We start from the raw sequence: 12,618 nt of genomic DNA on the forward strand, positions 1-12,618 counted from the left end.
TTACACCCCGATTACAAAGATGGAACTCTTAGAGATGAAGAAATTAATTCCCTGTCATGACAAAGATCCAGCAGGGTTCCACCGAGAATTAAAAGACATGCTCCGTATGGGAGAATACACGTATCCAGATGTTATTAAAATGCTAAAGGTCCTGTTGCCCGCAGGGGTATACGAAAAACTCAAGGAAAAAGAATGGGAGGTGGGAGAGAAAAAGATCGATTGGGCAGTTCTAGAAGCTGAAGATAAGATACGAGTACCAGGTACCGGTCTTGGAGAAAAATGTAAAGAATTACCAGAACTGTTAATACAAGTTTTGCCAAGATTATTAGCCACTAAAAAGGAAGACTGGGATGCAATCTCAGCCTGTAAACAGAAACAAGATGAAGACACTAGTGATTTTTATTCTAGATTTGAAAAATGTTTTATTATAAACAGTGGCCTCAAGACAAGTAGCGAGTCATACCCTCATCTCTTTGTTACTAAATTAGTCGAGAATTCAAGTCCACAAGTTAAGAATCGAGTTTTGAAAGTCGAAAGTACATGGCAAGCTAATACCCCGTCCCAGATGTTACAGATGCTTCAGTATCACCAGAATAGAATCAGAGAAGAGCAAGATCATGAAAGAAAACGTATGAAAGACACGAAAATGAAAGTACTAGTTGCACAATCTGTTCCTCAAGACAGTCAGAAGAGGGGTACGAATCAAGCCAGTCATCCTGCAGCTCCCGTTAAAGGGACATGCAATTATTGTAAACAGCCAGGTCATTATATAAACGAGTGTGCAGTTCTGAAACACAATATAGCTACTGGTAAGACTAAAGAAAGACCACGTCCGCCTAGACAAGAACAAGTTTCACAGACTTCTCAGCCACAGAATGCACAACAGACAGTTCCAGCACCGCAGCCTATTGCTGCAACACAGCATGTTACACAGCAGATGTACCAGTATGCACAGTCCGAGTATCCAGAGTATCAGCCATATTCATGAAACAGCCTAGAGAGGGAGGTAGGCTTGCCTCTCATCGAGATTCCTGTAGATCAAGAAGGTCCCTATGTTCATAGTCAGGTACTAGGGAAAGACAGAAAGTTTCTGATTGATACAGGGGCAAGTAGGACCACCATCAGTCACGCCGAAGTTCCAGGGGCTCCGCTCTCAGGCTCTAGAAATGTTTCCCTTGGATTTTCAGGAAAGCCTATTGTAAACGAGATATCTAAGCCAGTTACTCTAGAAGTAGGTCCATTGTCCCGCACTACTGATCTATTACTTACTAAGTCATGTCCAGAAAATCTGTTAGGTATTAAAACACTGAAAGAATTAGGTGCAGTTATTTGCTGCTCCCCAGAGGGAATACGCCTGTTCCTACGTGACTTCAAGGGTCACTATGTATTACGAGATTTTGATCCGAGATTGTCTAATGTTCCGCAGCATCTATGGGCGCAAGGTCCAACTGATGTAGGTTATATGCAAATCACACCCCATCGTGTGACTCTCAAACCAGGTGTAGTGTTACCACGAATCAGACAGTACAGATTGCCACCTGAGGCTGTAGCAGCCTTATCCAAAATTATTGACGAGCTCATGGCTCAAGGAGTAGTTGTAGAAACTGACTCCAATGTATGTAATTCTCCGATCATTCCAGTCATGAAACGTACTGATCCAAATGCACCCCCAGTATATCGATTAGTGATTGACCTACGAGAACTTAATAAATGTATTATTCCCCAGTATCCAGTTGTCCCAGATATCTCTTCCCTATTGACAGCCATTGATTCCGAAGCCTCATTTTTCACAGTCATAGACCTCAAGAACGCATTTTTTAGTGTCCCCATTCATCCAGACAGCCAGTTTCTTTTCGGATTTTGTTTAAATGGAAGGAGCTATATGTTCACACGAGCTCCTCAAGGTTTCACAGAAAGTCCTAGTATTTACAGTCAAGCACTTAAGAGACAACTAGACAATATTCACATGCCAACAGACACTGCCCTGCTCCAGTATGTCGATGATCTACTGATCACAGCCCGTTCTGAACGTGCTTGCGAGCGAGCATCACTTACAGTCTTGTATTTTCTCGCCGAGATGGGGCACAAGGTGTCCCCTTCGAAGCTTCAATTCTGTGTCCAGCAAGTGATCTATTTAGGCCACTTACTGTCCAAGAGGGGTAGGCAGTTGACACCAGACCGTATTCAGTTAATAGCGAGTCTTCCTCAGCCCAAGACCCAGAAGGAGGTACGTGCTTTTATCGGCCTTACTTCTTATTGCAGACAATGGATTCCTCAGTATGCATTTCTAGCTAAGCCACTGGTACAGTTAACGACACAGGAGGCAGCCGTATCGACTGTCCTCCCTTGGACATCTGTACATACACTTAGTTTCAATGAGTTAAAGAAAGCTTTATGCCAAGCTCCTGTTCTAGCTACACCGAACTACAGTAAGCCTTTTACACTTTTCGTCACAGAACGTGAAGGTACAGCATTATCTGTTCTCACACAAGATCAAGCAGGACAATACAAGCCCTGTGCTTATTTTTCGAGCACATTAGATCCTGTAGCCCAGGCGCTGCCTGCGTGCCTCAAGTCAGTTGCAGCCACAGCACTAGCTATCAGACAAAGTGATTCCATAGTGTTAGGACACTCCTTGACAGTACAAGTTCCACACTCCGTGGAAGTTCTTTTAAACCGAACACAAACTCAGCACTTGACAATTGCACGTTTAACAGGTTATGAACTGACACTGTTCCAGCCACACATAGAAATCAGACGCTGCAACGTTCTAAATCCTGCTACACTGTTACCATCAGTTAATTCAAATCCTGCCACACACGACTGTGTGGAAGTAGTTAACATTATGACTAAGCCAAGACAAGATCTGACAGATATTCCATTACCAGATCCCGACCTGACACTTTATGTGGATGGTTCATGTATGAGAACAAGTACAGGAGAACTAGTAGCCGCGTATGCAGTGACTACTGACACTGAAGTTATAGAAACACACCGTATTGACACCCTGTCTGCTCAAGCAGCAGAGCTAGTTGCTCTGACACAAGCCTGCATACACGCTAAGAACCTGAAAGTTAATGTTTACACAGATTCACGTTACGCATTCGGAGTTGTACACGACTTCGGAGTGCTCTGGCAGGAGAGAGGTTTCATGACTTCTCATGGAACCAAGATTCAGCATGGTCTCCTTATTCAGGCTCTGTTAGATGCCATACACTTACCGACATCTATTGCTATCATGAAGTGCAAAGCACATACGAAAGTTACTGACGTTATTTCTCAAGGTAACGATCTAGCAGATCGCACAGCCAAGCTTACAGCACAGACTCCAGACATTTCAGTTAACCCGACACAGACACATACTCCAGATCAGACTACATGTATGACAGTTAAGGACCCTACTCAAGATGTCATAGATATCCAGTTACATGCTACTCCCGATGAAATCAAGAAATGGTCCGAACAAGGAGGGGTCCAGACAGATCAGGGATGGGTAACGAAGGGAAGAGCCACATGGTTTCTCCCCGACACTATGGTTCAAGTCATTATCAATACCGCACATAGTCCAGCACATTTAGGAGAAAAAGCTATGTTAGACAGTATCCAGAACATTTGGTTCAACAAGCATTTACGAGCTGCAGCCAAACAGAAAGTCCGTACCTGTATGATATGTTGTCAGTTTAATCCAGGTAAAAGTGTCCCGGTGGAACAAGGTGGATTCCAGCCCCCTGACCACCCTTTTGAAGTCCTCCAGATGGATTATATTCAGATGGAGCGATGTCGAGGTTTCAAGTATGTCCTTGTAGTTGTATGCGCTTTGTCCAGGTGGACAGAGGCATATCCAGTCCCAGATTACACAGCCACGACCACTGCCAAACAGTTGGTTCGTGAGTTCTTCCCCCGTTATGGACTCCCTAGAGTCGTATATTCTGATAACGGCCAGCCATTCTCATCCGAGTTGATGAAACATGTTTCCCTTTTGTTAGGGTACCAGTGGAAGTTCCATTGTGTACGCCATCCTGAAGCAGCTGGTCTAGTAGAGAGACATAATCAGACCCTGAAAATCCGTATTGCCAAGATTTGTAAAGAGAAAGGTGTAGACTGGCTAGTAGCTCTGCCAGTCGCTTTATTTTATATGCGCATGGTCGCACACTCCAGATCAGGTCTGTCCCCGTATGAAGTCGTATTCGGCCGCCCCCCTAACATGTGGGGTACACCTAGACCTCGAAGTATTACCGATGTTTCAAGTAATATGCTGACAGATTACCTAGCTTCCTTGATGTCTGCCCTCAACTCTTGTCGTTCACAGGTTGCTGCCGCATTTCCAGACAATACCGAGGTGGCACCGCATGACATCGTTCCCGGATGCATGGTTCTTGTCCGGAACTTTGATCGTTCAAGTCCGCTGGAGCCTCGCTGGAAGGAACCCCGACAGGTCCTCCTGGCCACCCGTACTGCCGTCAAGCTGGAAGGCAGGAAGGGCTGGGTCCACCTGTCACATGTGAAAAGATTTTTGGGATTGAAGCCTGTTTCAAAGAACATTTCCGAGGATCTTAAAGACTGCCAAAGTACTATTCTTAAGGACTGTCCCGCAAAAGACAATGATATTGAACCCTCCCCGTTAGAGAAAACTCCGCAACAGGAGTATAAGCTCAAATTAAGGTCTAGTAAAATAAGTCAGCCAGTTTGATTGTCTAAGTCCTCCCCTAGGTGAAACGCTTAGACCGGTTTCTGACATGTATAAAATAGACCCCCATAGTGAGAGAGTTAGCCAAAACTCAATCCGATGTATCGTTTTTCTAAGTTTCATATTGTTTTTCAGCCTTATGACTACCTGCACCAGTTATGCTTTTTATTTGTGTTTTCCAGTTTCTCATGTAAATAAGTCTGCTAATGCTACAGTAGAACACACGTTTAGTGATCTGCCTCCTCATGAACTCTCATATCGTCTCGCTATGCGTAATAATTCCTTTATCCGCATGTTACATTATTCACACCAGACCAACAATGCCACTAATTGTTGGGTGTGTGGTCGACTCCCCCCTTTCCAGACACCGAAGGGAGTTCTGCCACTCTTTCCTTATCCATTTTCACATAATGGTTCGTGTGGAGCATGGTCCACGTTAACGTCATCCTCAACAGATATGTCTTTTCTTAACAGTACATGTTTTCCAGACAAGCAAGGTCTTCCCCACAGAACAGGGTTAGATCTAGAAAATGAAGTTTATAATTTAGGTAATTATTCTTCGAATTTTATGGTCCTGAATGTTCAGTCTAATACTACTCCAGACCTACCTACTATTTCAGTACTACCAGTCAAAGGTGAATTATGTGTCCGAAATAATGGTTCCGTACATGTAGGACATAGTGATTGTACTACTATTGTCAAGTATAGTGACAGTAGGAAATCTATTTTTAAAGCTTCACGTCATTCTTATTTTGTTTGTGGTCAGACCGCATATGTTCGTCTGCCCCTCGATTGGGAACCTGTTACATTGCCTTCCTACTGCCACCAGTTTTTCTAGCCCCACCTAGTATATACTAGACACAAGAGAGACCTCCCGATTGTCGATTATACTGAAACTGCTCTAGAACAATACATAGATATCAATAAAGGTGTCTTCCCTTATTTAGGTACAGTCGTGAATAGTAAACTGATACGTAGATTAACCAGAACACTCGAAGCAGTAGTGATTGAGACTACTTCTGCTCTAGGTAATTTAACCGAAGAACAATCCTTTATGAGAATTGTCGTGCTCCAGAATCGTCTCGTCCTTGACGTCATACTGGCCGATAGGGGTGGGGCATGTAGAGTCATCGGATCTAGTTGCTGCATTTTCATTCCTAATAACGCGCCGTCTGTTTATTCAGCTATAACCAGACTCCATAAAATTGCCCATATGTTACACCAAGATCCAGGCACCTGGACATGGTCCGGTTGGTTCTGGAATATAATTTCCGCCTGGGGATGGAAAGTATTGTCCTTTCTAGGTATTGCAGTAGCGATCATATTCAGTTGCTGCCTCTGTATACAATGTGGCCCTGCGATTTGCGGCATTTGTGCTACCTCTTGTATTCCTAGTCCTAAGTCCCGTTCTAAATCCCGTTCCAAGAAAATTCGAGACGAGCAAATGATACTGTATGAAATGATAGATGGTATCATGAATATTGATGTTTCCTGATGGAAACGTAGTGACAAGGAGGGAATGTGGAAAAGTAAATTTTGCCATGTTCTGTGTCCCTACGTGTCCTCCATCTTATGTTATGTGTGCATGATTAATATGCATATGTATTCCCCCTGTTCGATTTAAGATGCAATTATAGTTGTGTCCATCTCTAGTATGCCAGTTTCCAGTTCTCGTGAATACTATGAATATCAGGCCTATGTAAAGTTACGTTGCCACGTTTCTCAGTGTGCACGTTATTTCATTGAAAAGTCCCCGTTTCTAGGCCTCAAAAGGGCCCGGACACCAGATTCAGCTCCTGTCTCCTGAACCCTCGCTGAGGAGCGATACAGCCCCCACCTGTATCCTCGACCCTTCACTTACTTCCTGCCTCACAGTGCCCGGCTCGGCCTGGCTCTGCCTACGAGTCTGCCAAGAGTATGTTATGATTCTAGTTATCAGTCCAGCCCTCCTTCTCTGCATTCCTAAGCTACTGAATCGCATCAATAGTTTCCGTCATTGTCTAGCCTTTACGTCTCCATGTAAGAGAAATACTGTATTAATGGTCATTTAATATTCTTCATCACGCACTACATGTAGAATAATGCATGCTCCAGTCTTAGAGTCTGTTAGCCTCTCCCCTCCTGACTCTTAGTTTATATCAACATGTCCTCTAAACATTAGATACTAGATAGGGTTTAGGTACATGTCGCCCTGACTCTCCAGACTTCAGTCTCTACTCCTAGCGCAGAGTTCATAGCCCCCAGCTTCTCCTAGTAACACGTCATTGTCAGTTTGCGCGCACCATTAGGTTAGAGGTCCCGGCTCCTCAGGTAGCCGCCTCCATGTTTCCGCCCCATTTATGACATATTCTGTTACGTTTACATCACATGTCTATGTATACGCCTCCTGTTACACCTACTTTCACCCTTATCTTTCGCGACTGCTATTGACCACACCCACTGCTCCGCCTATCATATGTATTGCAATGCAACTGTTTTAGTATATATGCTTGTGTACTGTTATTAAAGTTAGCGCGCTCATCCCAGATCCAGCCCTGGCAGCTGTCGGGCCTTACCAGCTCATTCCCTGTCCCCCCTGCAGGGCCCTGTCATCCTATTCCTGTGCAGGTTGTCCTGTTCCTGTCCTTATGCTGTATTAAACCTGCAAACTCCTACTACCTCGAATCTTGACTCTTATTTATTGAGCTATCTGTTATTGCTATGTCCAGTAAAATCTAGATCCGGTATTATTTATTTATATACTGGGGTCCTGGGGTTAAATTGTAGCTATTTGTCCTTTGGCAGCCAGATTACAAAAGGGTTGCCATCTTCACAAAACCTGTATCCATAATTCTCTACAAACTTTGAACCTGACAATAATATTTAGGGGTTGATAGGGCATCCTTCTAAGCTACTGAAATCTACCTCTCTGGGGTAATCATGTCCACAGAGAAGGGAACAGCTTTGTTAGTACAAAGGGACTTGTCAGAGTTAATGTAAATGTAATGTAAATGTAAATGTACAGGAATTTATATAGCGCAAATCACCAAGCGGTTTCTAAGCGCTTGCTTAGGGAACCCATCCTGGTATTCCCTTGTGAGATAACCCCGGCAGGGTATCCGCAAGGTGAAAGCCAGGCATCCCGCCGCGAGGGGCCGTTGTGGAGATTAAGCAAGCTATTGCCCAGAGTCGCAGAGTGTGAACCCGTGAATCGAGTAGGCACCGGAGCGAGAATTGTCAAGTCCATGGACATTTTAGGACTCAAGACCCCGCCGAGCCGGGAATTGAACCCTGGTCCCCGGGCTGACCTCTGCTTCCAGGTCTGCCTCCTCTAACCAGTGAGCCACACTTCTCCATACATATAAGACATTGCTTGACAAATCTAGAGATTTGTGAGTCCATGTAGGGTCACCAAATTATTTCTTTGATCCGTTTCTTTGTGACAGTCTCTCCCAAATGTCCCTTGTGTGCTAACTTAATATTATTGTGCTGAATACCCTTAGGAGGAATAACACAATCCTCTTTTAAAATGTTTTCCCAGAAACTGGGATAGATTCTCTAACCTTCCACGCAATCTGCACAAAAAAGTTTACACTTTTTCAATGAGCCTGTGAGAAGCTGGCCTGGTATATGATGTACACTTATGTAAGTGGACACCTTGCACCAGTTCAGACAACCCTTATGGTGATTTAGTAGGTCTTAGACAACCACAGAAAGCTCTCTAAGTGGTAACTGTGGAGAGCAGGCTTAGGCTTAGTCCAGAAGGAGTGTAAAGCATTTTGTTTTACCAGAACACAATCTTATATGTATTGATCAAGTGAAAAAGAATCACACTAGGTATTTATAAAGATAAGTATTTATTATATAATACTCTCTAATACGTTCAGATATCTCCTACCTGGTGATATGCACAATGAACACAATAATTTGCCTAGAAATCACAGTAAATAGTACGAAATACAAAGTGGACCTCAGGGCGGGACCAAACCATATACTAAGAAAGTGGTATAAGAACCACAACTCGGATCAAGACAAGGTCTTGAGGACGTAGAAGTGCCAGACCCCTAATGAGCCACTCACGATGAGTAACTAGGAACACCACGGAGATAGTGTGCAGTGTGGGAGCACGAATGCGTTCTCCGTACAAGTCAACGTGTTAGTCGCAGTTGGATTTATAAAGATTAAGGACCATTCCCAGTGGACCCTGGAGAAACCCCATGGAAGACAGAAGGTTGGTGAGCCACTCCACCCGTGTATACCCTAGTACCTACGTAACCTAATCCAGGGAAGCCAGCTGCATAGGTGTAAAGTGGTGTTGGAAACCGCCGTCAAACCCAATGGAGGACTTCAGGAAAGTGCTGCTGCTGACAAAGGATAAAGTGTCTGGTGGAATTCAAAGATGGATTCTATGGAGGGGGCGTGGCCAAGATGGCGACGGAGTAGGACGCGTTTTAAGTCCCCTCCGGCACCGGGCCTTCTAAAGCATTGCTAAGCACCGATCCGGGGCTCCTTCCCAGCCCCCTGGCAGCGCCTGCAACCACTGGAGATCGTGTGTGGCCGGCGACCCTGGGCTTGCGCCAGAGATAAGCACGGAGACGCTTCGGACCTGAGCCGTCGCACAGCGGGGTCCGGGAGCGGCCCGGTGAGCCGCGGTGCACGGCGGACCGCCGAGAGTGGACTGGCACCTGTAGCAATGTTGGAGAGTCTGAGGTAGACACCCGGTCCCGCGGGTGATAATTCGGTCCCCCGGCGGATTGCCCGTGTCGGAGTTCCCGACTGTTGGAGCCTGCAGAGCCCGGACTGCCGCGAGTGCCTGCCCCTCGGCGTGTAGACTACGCGACCCCCGGGGATTGCGGCCTAGCTGCGGCCGGGACCCACGCTGCGACGGAGTGAAGGCATTTTAGCAGCCTGGGGTGACGGAGACCTGCTCCGGTCGGCGCGGCGGCCCCCGGCTGGGTCCCGAAGAGTGGAAGTGGAGGAGAAGCAGCCTGGATTTTCCGGCAACCCGTGGCACGCCGGCCTGAGGACCGCGGCTTAGTGGTCCCGAGAAAGCAGAGCGGGGGCTGCGGCCTGCACTTCGGTCGGCTCCTGATCCCCGCGGAGTCACTTGCTGCGGTGCATGATCTTGGACCGCGGCACGCCGGGAAGTTGCTGAGGGGAACAGGGCCACATGCGCACGCTGGGGACCACGGGGCTATGCGGCGGCTAGCTACCGAGCTGGTCAACTACCTTGGAGGGTGCCACAGAACGTGGAGCAGGGCGCTGGCGAGCAGGCACCTCCACTGTGCCAACCACTTCTCACTGGAGCCTCACTGCTGGACTGGAGGCTCTGCACGTCGGAGCAGGCCCGAGGGCTGACGGAGCGGCGGGCTTGAGCTGGTGGTGCTGCTTGACCTGGTCATCGGGCTCCCTTCTGCCTACAGCAGGTGCATGGCGGCGGGCTGCGGACAGCGATGCTGAGTGGCGTCTGGATTGCCAGCTTCAACGCAGGCCCCGGGGACCGCTGGAGAACGCGTGGGCAGTGTCCTGGTCTGGGACACGGTACCAGCTGAGGGGTGATTCCCTGAGACGGACTGGCCTCTAGGAGGGACAGGGGCGCGAAGATGTCCTCCTCGCAGCCCAAGGGGAAACCCGGCAAGGAGGGTCAACCCAAGGGACCCCAGCAACCGGCGTCGCCGGGACCTAGCTCGTCTTCCTGGCGCTCGGACGATGAGGCCCCCGCTACTAAGGCCTTCATGACGGAACTCTTCACTTCGATCAAAGAGGACATCTCTGAGCTCCGTACTCAGCTGGCGTCGGATCTTCGTGAGGTACGCAGGGATGTCGATGGCATCGGTGAGCGAGTGGCCACCCTGGAAGACCACGATTTGAGCATGGCGAATGATGTCCACCAGCTGCAACAGGACGTGATCAGGCTTACGGGGCAGAATCTAGACCTCCAGGCCCACGCGGAGGATTTGGAGAACCGTTCCCGCCGGAACAATATCCGCATACGGGCTGTGCCGTGGGATGGTGAGGCGGGCGATCTTCGCGGTTATGTCCAGGCACTCTTCTTACAGATTCTCGGCGAGGAAGATCTGCATGCCATCAGGATGGACAGAGTCCACAGGGTGGGATTGCCCAGGCGGGGAGGGGGCCCGCCCCCGGACATTCTGGTCTGTTTGCATGATTTTCAGCTGAAAGAGCGAATCTTACGGAGGGCGCGGGACCTTCCGTCCCTACAGTTCCGTGAGCATTGTCCCCAACTGTACCAGGACTTGGCGGCTTCAACGCTCCAGAAAAAACGCGAGTTTCGCCCGGTGACCGCCTTCCTGAGAGATCTAACATCTCCTACTCGTGGGGTCACCCCTTCCGAATCGTCTTTCGATGGCAAAACAGGCTGGTGCAGATCCGTTCCCTTTAGGCGGCAAAGGAGCTTCTAGGCATCGATGACCCGACCCCTCCGTCGGCGACTGGCGACTCTCCTTCCCGGAGGCGGCGGCGGTCCTCCTCCTGGCATAGAGTGGGCTCGGAGAGGGATGGTGGGAGGCCGGACCGCACTCTCAGCTTGCAGGAGAGGGGTGCGGCAGTGGCTTCAATGGCCTCGGTGACACTGGCTTCTTCCCAGCAGAGCTCCGGAGCGGCCTAACCCGTGATCAGATGGCCGATGGCGCCGGAGGGGCACAGGAACTTAGGTACCGGGGGTATGATTGTACTTTTTGTGAAGACACCCCGGACCGTGGCCCTAGGGATTCCACCAGTGATGTCCCGAACCCTGCTGGAGGAGGTCTCCTCGGATTACTTTCCTCTGGGACTGTTGAGTTTAACTTTATGGGCTGTTTGCATGTTGGGGACTGGGGGGGGTTGGAGGACTAGGAGGGGGGAACTGGGGGGGGCTGTTGGGAAGGGGAATGGGAAGGAGGGGTTGGTGGTGGCGACCGTCGGGTGATTGCAGTGCGTCTGGCCGAGTATGTGTGGAGGGGGCCGGGGGTGAGAGGGGGAGTCTGGATGTCTGTGGTACGGAGGGGGCAGAGGCGGGTTGAATTGGCGACTGTGAAGCGGTGGGGACTGGACCTTACTCATGCCTCTTAGCATTGGCACATGGAACGTGAAAGGTCTCAACTCCCCGCAGAAACACCAAAAGATTTGGAAATACTTGTTAGACCATCACTTAGATGTGGTGGGTCTCCAGGAGACCCATCTGGCACGCAAAGACGAGCTTCGGCTCCGCCACAAGCAATTTCCCCTCATCTATAGATCCTCTGCCTCTACCAAGCACAGGGGGGTGGCTCTTCTTTTTCGAGCGTCCCTCCAATTTCAGCCTATGGGGGTCTGTTGTGATAAAGAGGGCAGGTGGTTGATGGTTAAGGGACTACTGGACGGCCGTTTGTGTACGTTTGTGATGGTGTATGTTCCCAATGCTCAGCAGAACGCCTTTCTTCAGAGCCTGTTGGATAGGATGGGAGATTTTGTGGAGGGGCACTTGTTTCTCTTGGGTGACTTCAACATGGTATGGGACAAAGCTTTAGACAGCTCTCGAGCCCAGAGGGCAGACTCCGGGATCTTTTCTGTTGATTCCAAGGACCGGATGGGCGAGCTGGGGTTGATAGATGGTTGGCGCACTGTGCACACCCAGGCCCGAGATTATACATTCTTCTCCCACGTTCACCAGTCTTACTCCCACATAGACCATATCTTTTTGAGCCAAGCACTTAGGGGAGATGTCCGTGATTCCAAGGTTTTTCCACTCTCTGTCTCAGATCATAGCCTTCTGGTCCTCATGGTGCAGTGGTCGGTGAGGGGTGATGGCTTTCGGAAATGGTATTTCCCGGCGGCGCTTATTAGGGATGATACCTCCTGTAAGGCACTTAGGGAGGCTATTAGGGAGTTCCTAGCTCTCAATCCCACCTCGGACACGTCAGTGTTCAATACATGGGACGCTTGCAAGGCCTCGCTGAGGGGCACCTGCATAG

This window comes from Lissotriton helveticus, chromosome 6 (genome assembly GCF_964261635.1).
Source record: "Lissotriton helveticus chromosome 6, aLisHel1.1, whole genome shotgun sequence".
Taxonomy (NCBI): domain Eukaryota; kingdom Metazoa; phylum Chordata; class Amphibia; order Caudata; family Salamandridae; genus Lissotriton; species Lissotriton helveticus.